The sequence below is a fragment of the Loxodonta africana genome, chromosome 7 (genome assembly GCF_030014295.1).
Source record: "Loxodonta africana isolate mLoxAfr1 chromosome 7, mLoxAfr1.hap2, whole genome shotgun sequence".
Lineage (NCBI taxonomy): Eukaryota > Metazoa > Chordata > Mammalia > Proboscidea > Elephantidae > Loxodonta > Loxodonta africana.
In genome coordinates this window covers 3,424,551-3,439,405 of record NC_087348.1, presented here as the reverse complement: position 1 = coordinate 3,439,405, position 14,855 = coordinate 3,424,551, and positions in this window count along the sequence as shown.

The following is a 14,855-nucleotide window of genomic DNA, read 5'->3' as shown; positions in this document are numbered from 1 at the left end:
CCTTCTTCCTAGTCTGGCTTAGTCTGGAAGCTCCACTGAAACTTGTCTACCATGGGTGGCCCTGCTGGTATTTGAAATACTGGTGACGTAGCTTCCAGCATCACAGCAACACACAAGCCACCGCAGTGCAACACACTGACAAACAGGCAGTGGCTCCTGACATTAAACACCGAAAAAAACGGAACACCAGGATTAAGCAGGCAGCTTGGCCCACCAGGTCCTCACACCAAAGATGCCAGTGCCCCAGTCAGGCACCCGGAACCCTGGGAGGGAGCAAGGCTGGGCCTTTTGACCATCCCACAGCATGCAAGGCCTGTTATGTGCCTGACCTGGGATGGGAAGCCCATTGAGACACTGTCCCTGCCCTTAGGGGGCTCAGAGACCAGTGTAGGGACAGGCCTGGGAGCAGGAAAGTGCCCACAAGTGGGCAAATGTGGGGGCGCGCCTGAGGAGAAGCCATGACCCACCAGGGAGTGCAGCTCCCCCGGCCTCCGGAGCCTCCAAGGCCAAGGAGTGATGGGCCAAGTGTGCCCCAGGCCAAGGGGCGGCCACCTGGAGCAGGGGTTAAGGACAGCCTGGGGTGCTCAGTGGCAGAATTCTCACTTTTCTGTGGGAAACTCTTCAGGGAGGGGAGGAGAGAGAATCAAGACCAACAGCCCAAGGCTGATTCCTGTGAGACAGAGGTCAGACATGGCTCCTCCCTCCAGCCTTTTTTTCAGTTCTGACACCAGCATCCCTCCCATGGCAGCCTCTACTTCTCCTCTGGGTTTTATAATGTCTTACAATGGCCACGCAGAACTCACAGACCATACTCACGGTTATGGGGTTTATAGGGAAGTAACAGGTTACGATTCAGGATCAGGAACAAGTCAGGATACGGTTCTTCTGTCAGGACAGCTTCTTGGCTATGCCCACAGGGAGGCCTCTCGCTCAGCCCTCGGCCACTGCCCTGCTTGGGCAAGTGTTACAAATCTCTCTAGCTCTGCCAATAAGTACCTGGAGACACCCCACTCTGCCAGCAAGCCTGGACCCAGAGGCATTCAGTTCTCTCGCTCTGTGGCTGGCATGCCTAATGTAGCTGCCTCGCTCAGTGGGCCGGGAAGCGCACGGCACCGTCTCATGCCAGTCTCTTGGTTCTGCTGCCGCCGTTTCTCTGCAGCCCCTTCTCGCTGTCTCTGGTCATGTCAGGTGTTACAGCTTTCTCTGTCTCCTGAGACTAGGGGGTTCTCAGCACAGGGACCTCTGGTCCAAAAGACGCACTCCATGCCTGGCTCTTCTTCTTCTTCTTGATGGTAGTGAGGTCCCTTTTCCAGCTTCTGGGATGGCTCATTTTAAGCCTAGCGGGATGGCAACACTGACCAGTCTCCTCAATAGGGTTCCATACCCCTTATTTGTATGGCCCCACCCCCACAAGGATTCCACGCACCTTATTTGCGTTGTCCCGCCCGACCACTGTGGGAGTTACACCTCCATGCATGGCTAAACCAAAAGAACTAAATCCATTCCTGTCACGTCAATTCAGACTCACAGCCAGCCTAAGGAACAGAGCAGAACTGCCCCATAGGGTTTCCAAGGCTGTAATCTTTATGGAAACAGACTGCCACATCTTTCTCCCATGGAGTGGCTGGTGGATTTGAGCTGCTGACCTTCTATTTAGCAGCCAAACACTTAGCCACTGTGCCACCAGGGCTCCCTATGAATGGCTAGAAGGGCCGCACCCAGGTTCTATTCCAGGCCAATACACGCCATGTACAGCCACCGCCCGACTGTCAGTGGAAGCTTGTGTGTTGCTGGGAAGCTGAACAGGTTTCAGGGGAAATCCCAGAATAAGACAGACTAGGAAGAAAGGTCTAGTGATCTCCTTCTGAAAATCAGCCAGTGAAAACCCTATGAGTGCCTGGGGTCTTCAAAACTTACAAGCAGCCACCCAAGGCACAAAATTTGATCTCCATCTGCCTGGAGCGACAGAGAAAAGAGAATTAGGAATAGCGGAAGGAAATGGAATGTGTGGCTAATTGCCTCCGTGAACAACTGTCTCCTTTGCCATGAAACCAGAACTAGACGGTGCCTGGCTACCATTACTGAGTATTTGGATCAAACATTCTCTTGAAGAATCCTGATCAAAAGAGGAACATGCAGAATTTCAAATGTTCCTGGACTGCAGACTTTCTGGTGCCATGGAAGCTGGATGAACCCCTGAAAGTATTGCCCTGAAATACTTTTAAACTTTAAACCAAAACTATCCCCTGAAGTCCTCTTAATAACAAACAATAGTTTAGCTTAACTAGAAAAGAATGTCTTAAGCATTATATCCTTTTAGGATCTATCTACATGGGATAAAACAAAACAACAACTCCAAAGGTTAGAACGGAAACTTAGGGGGCACTGTGTTTACGTTAATCAGGGAGGAACAACTCAGAAAAGGAGGGTGAGAACGTTGGCACAACGCGAAGAATGTAATCGGTGCGCTGAACTGCCCACGTAGAAACTGCTGACTTAGTGTATGTTCTGCTGTGTGTATTCTCAACAACAACAACAAAAATAAATGATATTTTAATAAAAACCTTATGGATCACAATGGTCTGATCCGCAACTGACCATGAGGATGGTGCAGAACCAGGCAGTGTTTTGTTCCACTGTACATGGGGTGGACAAGAGTTGGGGCCCATTCCATGGCACCTAACAATAACAGGGAAGCGCCTTTAATTTGAGACAGTCTCCCAAACAGGAAAAGGCGGAGCCGGATCGACAAGTCAAGGGCCCTCAGGCTGTGTACTCTCAGACAAAGACTGCTGGAACAAAGGCATGTAGAACAGGAAAGAAATACAGCTTGCAAAGAAGGATGGCCTCATGGAAAGCAAACACCCCGGCTGTGCAAAGGGAAAAGGAACACAAGACCACCAAGGTGTCCTGGTTCACCGTCTATTCCTGGCAGAGAAGCAGCCATTTTCTCATTCAATTATCACATCCTCAGAGGTCTGCAGACACCAGCCCTGCAGGGCTGGCTCAAGGGCTCCTCTGTTCTGGGGAGTAGAACTGGACAAGGTGACCCTGTACCTTTTTGGCTTATCTCAGGTACAGAACATTTGCTTGCTTGTTTCCCTCACGATGGGACGTGCTGGGTGTACTTACCTATGACAGGGGTGGTGATGGAGGTGATGATGATGATGAGAGTGGTCGCAGTTGTGGTGGTAGTGATGACGGTGATGATAATGGTGGCAGTTGTAGCGATGATGGTGGTAATGATGATGGTGGTGATGGTGACGATGGTGGTGGCAGTCGTGATGGTGGTGATGATGGTGATGATGGTGGCGTGACGATGGTGGTGACAGTCGTGATGATGGTGGTGATATGATGGTGATGATGGTGGCAGGATGATGGTGGTGACAGTCGTGATGATGGTGGTGTATGGTGATGATGGTGGCAGGATGATGGTGGTGACAGTCACGGTCATGATGAAGGTAGTGATGGTGACAATGGTGGTGGCAGTCGTGATGATGGTAGTGATATGATGGTGATGATGGTGGCGTGACGATGGTGGTGACAGTCACGGTCATAATGAAGGTAGTGATGGTGACAATGGTGGTGGCAGTCGTGATGATGGTGGTGTATGATGGTGATGATGGTGGCGTGACGATGGTGGTGACAGTCGTGATGATGGTGGTGTATGATGGTGATGATGGTGGCGTGACGATGGTGGTGACAGTCACGGTCATAATGAAGGTAGTGATGGTGACAATGGTGGTGGCAGTCGTGATGATGGTGGTGTATGATGGTGATGATGGTGGCGTGACGATGGTGGTGACAGTCGTGATGATGGTGGTGTATGATGGTGATGATGGTGGCGTGACGATGGTGGTGACAATCGTGATGATGGTGGTGATATGATGGTGATGATGGTGGCGTGACGATGGTGGTGACAGTCGTGATGATGGTGGTGTATGATGGTGATGATGATGGCAGGATGATGGTGGTGACAGTCACGGTCATGATGAAGGTAGTGATGGTGATGATGGTGGTGGCAGTTGTGATGGTGGTGATATGATGGTGATGATGGTGGCAGGATGATGGTGGTGACAGTCGTGATGATGGTGGTGTATGGTGATGATGGTGGCAGGATGATGGTGGTGACAGTCGTGATGGTGATGGTAATGATGGTAGTGGTGGTCACGGTCATGGTGGTGCTGGGTCCTCCCAAGGTCCTCCTTGTTCTGTCCCCCATGTGACTTCTCCCTTCCTGCCACAGGTCCTCAGTCCCATCCCAGAATGGGGATTTAGGACACAGCTCGGACCTGAAAAATGAACACTAAGAAGCAAAGCCCGACATGAAACTTAAATAGATATTTCTCCAAAGAGGAAATACAAAGGCCAGCAAGCACATGTAAAGATGCTCCACATCATTAGGCGTCGTTGCTGTTGTTGCCTGGTGTATTCTGACTCATTACCAAAAAAAAAAAAACCCTTTGCCGCCAAGTTGATTCCGATTCATGGCAACCCTATAGGACAGAGTAGAACTGCCCCTTAGGGTTTCCAAGGAGCAGCTGGTAGATTCGACCTGCCGACCTTTTGGTTCGCAGCCAAACACTTAACCACTAAGCCTCCAGGGCACCTTTCAACTCATTGCCTACCGCCGTCAAGTCAATTCCAACCCTCCAGGAGGTAGCAGAGCTGCCACTGGTGACTTTGGTTAATAGCCGGTCACTTTAACCACTGTGCCACTAGGGCTCCTTCCAACTCATTAAAACCAAACCAAACCCATTGCCATAGAGCTGATTCCAACTCAGAGCGACCCTACGGGACAAAGTAGAACTGCCTTTTAGGGTTTCCAAGGAGCACCTGGTGGATTCAAACTGTTGACCTTTTGGTTAGCATTAGGGAGACGAAAAACAAAACCACGATGAGATTTCACTTCACACATGTCAGGACGGCTACGATTAAAAAAAAAAACAGAAAGCAACGGGTGTTGGCGAGGCTGTGGAGAAATCAGAGCCCTCGTCCATTGCAGGTGGGATTGTAAAATAGTGTAGCTACTGTGGAAAACAGTTTGGCAGCTTCCTCAAAAAGTTAAACATAGAATTACTGTGTAACCCAGCAATTCCCCTCTTAGCTATCTACCCAGGAGAAATGAAAGTGGGAAAACAAACAGAAACCTGTACACCAACGGACACTGCCGCCCTATCCACAATAGCCAAAAGGTGGCAACTACCCAAGTGCCCATCAGCAGAGGAAGGGATAAACAAAATGTGGTCTATGCATGCGGTGGAATACTACTCAGCCATGAAGAGAAATAAAGTCCCAGTCACGCCACCACATGGGTGAAACTTGACCACATGATGCTGGGTGAAATAAGTCAGTCACAAAAGGACAAATATTATATGCTCTCACTTCTACAAAACATACAGAATAGGCAAGTGTATAAAGACCAAAGTTTCTTAGCGGGTGCCAGCAGCAGGCAGGAGAGTGGGAGAAAGGGGATTTATTGCTTGGTGGGGGGACTGGGCTTCTGTTTGAGGTGATGGAAAGATTTGGAAACAGGGAGAGGTGATGGCCTCACAAGACGGCAAGCATAAGCAATGTCACTTTGAAATGGCAAATGTTTTGATACCTCTATATTTACCATAATAAAAAGAAGAAGCAAAGCCCGAGACCAGCAGAGTGAGGCAGGGTCCCCACCGGTCCTTGGGCCTGTGGCCTCCCACGTGAGCAGACTAGGCCTCCTGGGGAGGACCAGGAGAGGAGGTCATCCCCTACAGAGACGCACCCATTCGAGGTGGTCCCCAGGCCTGCTCTCGCAAGTGGCCAGCCAAGAGGCACCCTTCCTCCTCCCAGGTGTTCCACACCTGCCCGGGGTTCTCCTCCCACCCACCCACCTCCATCTGTGCTGAATTTGCCCCTCTGCAATTCCGAGGCATCAGCAGGGCAGGGGTGGGGAGACATGAGCCCAGATGCCTGTCTGGAGGTGAGGTGCCTCCAGCCACCCTGGCCTCTCCTGGCTTCTCCTGCCTGGCCTCCTGTCCACTCATCCCCATCTTCCTGAGGGACAGGCACATCCTGGAGGACAGACACATGTGTGTAAGAGAGAGGCAGAGAGACAGAGATAGAGAGACAGAGAGAAATAGACTGAGAGATAGAGACAGAGGCTGAGAGATAGAGGTAGAGAGACCGCAAGATAGAGAGACTGAGAAAGACAGAGACAGGCTGAGAGATAGAGAGAGGTGGAGAGACTGAGAGACAGAGGTAGAGAGACTGAGAGACGGAGAAAGCTAGAAAGATTGAGAGACAGAGAGACAGAAACAGACAGAGACAGAGGGAAATAGACAGAGACAGAAAGACAGAGACTGAGAGAGAGAAAGACAGAGAGGGTGAGAGATAGACAGAAAGACAGAGACAGACAGCATGCCCGCACCCAGGGATGGATTGCCCAGCAAGCAGGGTAAGCACATGTTTGGGGCATCAACAAAATAGGAACAGCAGTCGTCCAAAGCAAAGACCCACAGAGGCCAAGCAGACAGGACACGAGGAAAAGCAAGCGCCACAGTGGAAGGGAACTACCGGAGCACTACATGAAACTGATGCCGGCTCCTGGCGTGAGGGCGTGCCGGCCAGACGTCAAGTCCACGCGGGGTCAGGAGGGCGCCCATCGCAAGGTTGCTATGAGGCCCCACCACTTCAACGCTTGTGTTGACCTCTGTCTCCCGCAGTCCCCTCTGAGTAACCGAAACTCCTTATCTCGGCAGGTCTCTTGGGAGAACACTATTTCTTTCTAATAAGCAAGAGGAGGGGGTGGGCCGTGGAGTCTAAGTCTTGCTACATTCACCCAGTATGCAGCTGGATCCAACACGAGCAGTCACTGGGCCAGGATGCGTTATATTAATTGATAACAGGTCTCTGATCCATTTTGAGAGAACCGTCTTGTACATCCACGTCTGCTGATCCAGCAACTCCAGCCAGGAGGGCCAGCAGTGCTCTTTGCCGTGATACGGACACAAGGGTGTGCTCTTGTGTGGTGAGAGTGTACATCCTGGTAAACAACCAACGGGAACTGTAGCCCCAGGTGACACGCAAAAGTGAGGGAACGCGAGTAGGTCGACCGCTGCAATGAATTAATCCAGTTACTTCTTAACGGTATAACATTTACGTAGACTTGTCCCAAGCTTTGTGAACCATAAGATTTATAACTTATAAAATGTTTGTATACACGCGGATGCAACCTCGCATACGTTTATATAGTGCTAATGTGGTGAACGTCCAAAAAATACTAGAAATCTTCTTGGTGGTAAAATACGTGGAGTATTCTTTTTGCAGAAAATGTGGTATATAGTAAAAATCTTAGTACCCCGCACCCACCAAAAATTTTATAATCCAGATCACCTCATTCTGTTAAAACGGCACACGCCACTTTTGCATTCAATTGCTAATATTACGTTGCTGTTGTCTTAGGTGCCGTTGAGTCCTTCCGACTCCTAATGACCCTACGTACAACAGAAGGAAACACTGCCCCATCCCACACCATCCCCACGATCGTTGCTATGTTAATATAGTTGCATTTAAAAAGGAATTACAGCATGGATGGCTAAGACACACACACGCACACGCATACACACACATATATGAGTGTGTGTGTGTATGGGTACAACTCACAAATCCAGTTCAAATGTGTGAGTAAGCAGAGGAGAGCACCACAGATTATCCGTGTTTAGGGCCCTCACATGCCTTCATCCAGCCCTGCCCGTACCACGCGGGCAGCAGCCTGTCGGGCGCCCCAGCACCACGCTCAGCACTGCCCAGAACTGGGAGGGGAGATTCTGCCACGAAGCTGCAGTTTCCCCAAGAGGGAAGAGAAGCAGCCGCTGGGTCCGTGACTCAGCCCATGAAGGCATCTCTGCACAGCGCCTCCCTGGGGACAGGGGTGCCTCCCTGCTCCTGCCCACCCTACCCCATGACCTCACTACCCTGGGGGGCCTAGCTCTCCCCAGCCATGGCAGCTCAGTGCAGCCAAGAAGGGCGGTGGCCACGAGGAGGGACTGAGTGAGAACCGCAGCTCTGGAGAGAAACTTGGATTGAGACAGCCTGATTTTAAACATATCCGATGCTCCATATTTGCAAAAACCAAATCAAACAAAACCCCTTGCCGTGGAGTTGATTCCGACTCATGGATTCGAACTGCCAACATTTGTAGGTAGCAGCCAAGTTCTTAACGGCTGTGCCACAGGGTTCTAAAAGTCTGCCTTACCTGAACACACCTAACTGAATTTCTGGAAATTACGGAAATGAGAAGGCTCTGCTGATGATAGTGGGAACCAGGCGTTGCTCAGAGACAACGGAAGTCCTTTCTTCCTGCAGTAATGCTCCCACTGACAGGTTGTTCCCTCTCCTAAGCAGCTGGGCATCTCAGGAGTCCAGTACTGCACCAGAGACCCCAGCAGTTCAGGATGAAGATTGGGACTGCTCCCAGCTTGAACTTACAGATGAAGATACCAGGTACAAAGAGTCTAACAGGCCTGCCCAGGCCCTACAGCTCCCCAGGTTGCCCCCCAGCCGCCCCCCAGCACAACCCTGCACATCTCAGCGCTTCTCTGCGCTCCCCCTTCCCTGCGTTTGCCCCCACACCCACGTGTCCACCCACTGTACAGACGAGGAAGCTGAGGCTTGGGAGGAACAGGTTTTCCACCCAGGGACCCAGTCGCATTCTGGCAGTGGCACAGCTCAAGGCTCCTTCTAGCCTGGAGTTCCCCGCATTACATTGTCCCTCTACAACCAGGCGGGAAGGGGGTTTTTCCAGAAGAATCCTGCAACGGCCACGCAGCCGGACTATGCAGCTGACACCTGTTGCTGTGTCCAGCACGTTCCACGCTTCTCACCTGGTCGTTCAGTTGTGGCCAGACCCACACCAGAATGGTTGAGGCTCTGCCCCACCTACCTACTCTCCCTGATGCCACCCACCAGGTGGCCCCTGACTCTGTGGCCTGTGCAGAGCAGCATCAGTTCACGAAATCAAGTGGCCCCAGAGGCCTGGCATTACCAAGTGACTGGAAACTTCCCCTAAGGTGGCCCCATGATAACTCCTCCCCAGGGAGACAGGGGCTGTGTTTTCTTGCTCCATCCCCACGGATTGACCCCAGCAACCAGCACGTTACCAGGCTCCTGGCAATGCACAGGGCTTTGTGCAGTCACAGCTCACTCGGATCCCACCCCACAGACCCTCTGCAGAGAGGCAGGAGGCCACCTGCCCCAGGCCACGCTGGGCGGTCTGCCATGGCCCTGAGCATCCCATCTGAGCAGTTTCGCATTCAAAGGCTTCGCAAGGTGACCACGGGGTCAGAGCAGGCTGGTCCTGGGAGTGAGCTGAGAGGGGTCCAGACAGTAGCCCCTATCCTGGCTTCCCTAACTGTGACCCCTACCTCCCATGTACCTGGTCTAACAGGCTAAGTGGGGAAGGGACTTGGCCCCATACCACCCACCTGGTGGGGGCAGCGCTAAGGTAACAGTACCTGCATGTTGGTTCCAGGCTCGGGGGCTGGGAGGAACCTCAACGGGCAGCCTAGCCTTCTAGACTCCCGGCCACAGCCCTGCCTGGTCCTAAAGTATCTCCAAGAGAAGCAGGCTTGGGGGCTGCCCTCGATGTACCCAAGTCCACTGAGAATGAAAACATGGGTGTGGACAGAGCACAGTGGCCGCAGACTGCGTGGGAAAGAGGTGGGCTCCCTGCCAAGGGCCAGCCGCCTCTTCAAGGGAACCAACTGAAGTGTGGTTTGGAGGAGGCTGCTGGCCCTGGCGTGTTCTACCTGGTCCTAGGGGTAAGGGGTCAGGAGAGGACCCCTCAGCTCCTATTTGGGGGCTGTTTAAAGGAATTATAATAAATGTGTTTTATAGAAAAGAGGACTTGGGGGGTCTGAAGGGTCTCCTGGGAGAAAAGCAGGAGGGAGAACACACAAAAGGACAAGCACAGGAGACAGGGTCTTAGCAAGAGTGGAGGGCGGAGGGCAGAGGGCAGAGGGCAGAGGGGTCCTCCCAGGCACACGTGCAGGACAAGACCTTGCGGAGGGTTTCTGGGGTTCCCCTCTTCTTCTGGTGGTTTCTGTGAAGAGGGGGTTGAGAATGGGATGATGACAGTTTCTTGGGCTCAGGAAGGGAAAAGGGGGCTCCCCATGCTTGCTCCAGGGTGGGCTGGGGAGCGCGCACATTGCGACCTTGGAGAAGCTGAATTCCCTGTACCCCTAAATGCGAGAACCTAGCGAGGCTCGCGGCCACCCTCCTGCAGATTTTCGATTTTCGCTGGAGGCGCCGATCTCCCACCGCCCGCCGGCTTGGTGCGCGTGAGCCGCAGAGTGCGCCCGGGCGAGGGGCGCGGGCAGGCCGAGGCTCGCTGTGACCGGGCGGCTCGCGGCCCGCTCCGGCGCCGCCGATCCCGCCCGGGTTTTGCGGCCGCCGCCGCCCTCGGCGCCCCGCCCGCCACCGCCCCGCGCCCTGGGACCGTCCGCCGGCATTTCCTGCGGCGCCGCCGCCTGCGGAGCCCCCGCGCCCGCCGCCTGCGGAGCCCCGAGCTGCGCGCACGGTAAGAGCGCGGGGACCGGGCCGGGGACCAGGCCGCGCGAGCGCCGAGACGGTCCCGGAGCTTCCAGCGGGCCGCAGGACCAGGGGAGCCCGGGGACTGGGGCGCAGCCAGGCGCGGGGATCGGCGGGGGCCCGGGCACCTTGGGGCGGGCGCGGGCGGCCGGGGCTTTGGGGCCGGTGGAAAGTGACACGCCCAGCTGGCTCCCCACTTGGTGGGCTTGAAGGCGTGGAAACCGGTACGGCGGGGGTCTGAGCGCTACAAGCCGCACGAGTAGGGGGCGTCTCTGCCCCCGCCTCGCCGGCTGCAGGCTTGAAGGGGTGGGCGCGGCGTCTGGATGCGAGTCTGGGGCTGGCTTCGGAGGCGTTCGTCTGGGTCCCCAGCGCGGCGCTGCCTGGATTCTTGGTCCTCGCCCACCCAGCCTCGATTCGTGCGCCACCCAGCCCTTCAGGAATTGTTCTGGCGACTTGAGCTTATAGGAGGGTCCTGTGGCTTGAGGACCCTGGGGATTGGGAGAGGGAGCGAAATGGCAGGGGAGGGAGACTGGGCCAGCAGCCCCTTCCTGCCCGGGCCTAGCCTCGGTGCCAGGCAGCACTCCCGCCCAGCTAGGCAGCCTTCCACCAGGGCCGGGGATGTGGACCCGTCCCCCAGCGCTGCCAGGTGGGCTCCTCAGCCCCCACCCGTCCTTGGACGAACTTGGGCCTGGCCTGGCTGGAGCAGCAGCTGGAGGTCTCCCCTTGTGCCATGCTGGGGTTTTCCTAATTTGCTGCTCTCCTAAATAATTCAGCTGAGTGTCCACCTTTCCACCTGAGCTGGGCAAGGTACCTTTTACAGGCGGTCCTCTCTGCTCTCCCCTACTAGGTGTGTGTGTGTGGGGGCAGCCCCCAGGACGGGGAGGGCAAGACCAGAGCTGGGGACAGCGAGTGGTTCAGCCTTGGGAATCAGACCGTTTACACCCTTGGGTCTGCACCAGGCCGACCCAGCCCTCTGGCGCAGCTGTCTGCCTTTGCCACACTGCTATTCCACTTCTGTGTAGGTGTCCGTGCCCTGCTGTCCCTTTAACTTGACAGGGCTTGGGAAGAGTGGGCTGGTGTCTCAGGCGGCAGGCAGGTTGGGGCAGACCTGGGGCTGGTCTCCTTCAAGTGGCAAACCCTATTGTCTTGCAGCACATATGTGAGCGTGGCGGCCCTTTAACACAGGGCTCAGAGTGCCAAGGAGGCAGGCACTGTGCTGTGTGTCTGTCTGCTCAGTGTCCCTATCCAGTGTCTCCTGCCAGGCTGTGTTTAGAGAAGGTGACAAGGCAGATGGGCCAGGCCAGGGGCCTCTGACCCATCACAGTCTGGCCTGGCCTGTAGGGCTGCTGTGCAAATATCTACCCCTGCGCCCCGCCCCTCTGTGGTGGTGCGGCATGAAGCCTCCTCCTGGGCCCAGTGTGCCTGCTCGTCTGGGTGGGCGAGTCCACCAACGGATTGCTTTGGGCTCTTTACAGAATGCCAAATGCAGGCCCCTTAGGGTCGGGTTTGCTATGCCGAGAACCCCAGCATCCATCTCTCTCCTGAAATCCAGGCTTCCCGGGAACTCATGGAGCAGGGACATTAACCTGCTATGCCATGCTTGGGGGAGGGATTAACAACTTCGTGACCAGACAGGGGTTAGAAGACTGTCATGCATCCCCTGGTGCCCGCCTCTGTGGCCAGGCCCACACCCACACGTTGTGCAGGGTGAGGCCAACGTCCAGGGGAGAGAAACCCACCACTCCTTCCCAATCATCGTTCAAGTACAAGGTGAATGTGGGTGCTGTGGCCGAAGCTGAGAAACATTGCAGACCCAGCTCTTGGTTCTCTGGGAGAGGCCTGGTGAGCTGGAAGCCTAGGGCTCAGGGGACACTGAGGCACAGGGGTGCATGGTGCCAAGAGGATTCTAAGGCTTTTATACAAAGAGAGCTGGGAGACTGGGGTTCCCGCCGTGGGGTCCAGGGTACGGTGGGCAGAAGTGCCCTGGTGTGCACAGGCTGGCAGGGAGCCTTGGTGAGCACCCTGAGTGTCGGGGGCCAGGAGTGGGCAGTGCAGACAGACAGTGCTGCTGACCCCCGATGCTGGCAGGCATGCAGTCCTCGAATGTCCTTGTGTGGCTCGTGGCCGTCACAAAGGACAGTGGGCGTTGCTTTCAGTGCCAGCTTTGCTGCACGCCTCACTGAGTCCGCAGTCTAAGGAAACAGAACCTACAGCCGAGTGGTGTACCCGGGGAGGCTCCTGTCCCCTCCAGGATTCCGGCGGCACAGTGGGCCTGGCCACAGCACTGTGATTTTGATCGCGCCAGGTGGAGGTTTGCACGCTGAGGGTGAAGCACCTCGGGGAGGGAGGAGTGGCCAGCGGAGAGTACAAAGGACTTGGACTTGGGGTCCCGCACTCTCTTAGGCCCAGGAGCATGTGAAGTTGGTGTGTGCTGGGGTCTGAGCTACCTGGAGGAGGTACTGGCTCTGTGCTCTGGACCTGCCAACTGACAGCCAGGACTTGGGCTAGGAGAGGGGGAACAGGACTGAACAATGACTGGTTGGAGTTCTTTGTCCAGCGAGGCAGCTGGGGAATAAGTCATCCCAGAGAAAGAGTGCTGTAGGACCAAGCCCTGGAACAGCAGGGCGTGCGTGCATGTGTGCATCAGGGTCCCTGAGAAGAAATTCCTGCCACCAGGATCACAGACCCATGGGGGGCTCGACCACCAGGAGAGGTCTCAGGGCCATCCAGCACAGGCCCCTGCCAAGGTCAATCAGGCCAGTCAGAGGCAGGCCCCCCTCAGGACACGTGGCTTGTTAGTGGTTTGAAGGGGTCCACAGTACTACAAGGGCTTTCCTCCACCTCCATAAACCAATCCTGGAGCCACTGGGCTGTGAGCAAGGGCTTTCCTCCACCTCCTTATGGACAGACAGTGCTGCTGTCTGTCTTTATAGCAAACCTGTTGCCATTGATTTCTGACTCATGGTGACCCCATGTGTACAGGTAGAACTGAGGGTTTTCAAGGCTGCAACCTTTCAGAAGCCGATTGCCAGACCTTTCTTCATGGCGCCATGGGTGAATTTGAACCACCAAGCTTTCAGTTAGTAGTCAAGCACAGACCGTTTGCTCCACCCAAGGGCTAAATCAAAAACCGAACTCCTTGCTGTCGAGTTGATTCCAACTCATGGCGACCCTGTAGGACAGCACTGAACTGCCCCTTAGGGTTTCCAGGGAGCGGCTGGTGAATTTGAACTGCCAACCTTTTGGTTAGCTGGTGAACAATAACCCACTGGGCCACCAGCGCTTCCTCCAGGGACGAGCCCCCCTCAAATCTAGCTGCTTCTTTCCAGGTACGACCTCCGCTGCTCTGCCTGGAGGGCAGTGTCTGCCATCTAACAGGTGTCTCCTGTTCCTGCCCCTTTGCTGCTCCAGCGGCAGCCTGCCCGGCCTTGTAAAATATAAACCGCCCTCCAACCTGCCTGCTCAGAACCCTCATGACAAGCCATCTTACTCAGAATGTCCAGACTCCTTTCCGTGACCCCAGGGCCCTAAACACCCTGGTCTCTGCCTGCCTGTCTCATCTCATCTCCCCCTCCCTGGACCCAGCCCTAGGCCTAGCTCTTTCCTACCACGGGGCCTTTGCACTCACTGCTTCCTCTGCCGGGGGTCTCCCCCCAGGTCTGCATGGGTTCCATCTAATTCAGGTCTCAGGTCTGCGGTCAGTTCTCCGAAAGCCTCCTCTGTCCCTGACCTGGAGTGCTCATGCCAAAGGAGCTCACATCCCCGTTTTATTTTCTTAGCGGCGTTCACCCGTGTCTGTGATTATCTGGGTCCGGGTTTGTTGAGTAATGTCGTGACTTAGTGTGGAGAAAGCAGGCGGGCCAGAGCCGGCGGTGGTGGGGTGGTAGCCCCGTGGTCACCGTTCACTTGCTAGTTGCCTGAACGTCTACTGAGGGCTCCATTCCCAGGAACCACAGCAGTGCCTGGCACTTAGTAGGCGCTCTGTGCTCATGGGATGCAGGAGTGGAAAGCTGTAGAATTGTCTTAATCCAGGGAAGCCAGTGGGGGGAGACCAGATGTCCCCATCCCCACCCCCCACACCTGGTACCTGGCTTCACCAGGTCATCCCATCCCAGCACTGAGTCATCCAGAGACCGGTCCCAGGGGTCTAGTCATTTCTGAATCAGAAATGGACTGTGGAATAGTGGTCTTATCTCGGAAGAATGCCCGCTTTTTCATTTGGCAGATGGAGATGAACTAAGCAGGGCTCGGGTATCCCTCTGGGGGGTAGGTGTTCTCCTGTGCAGAAG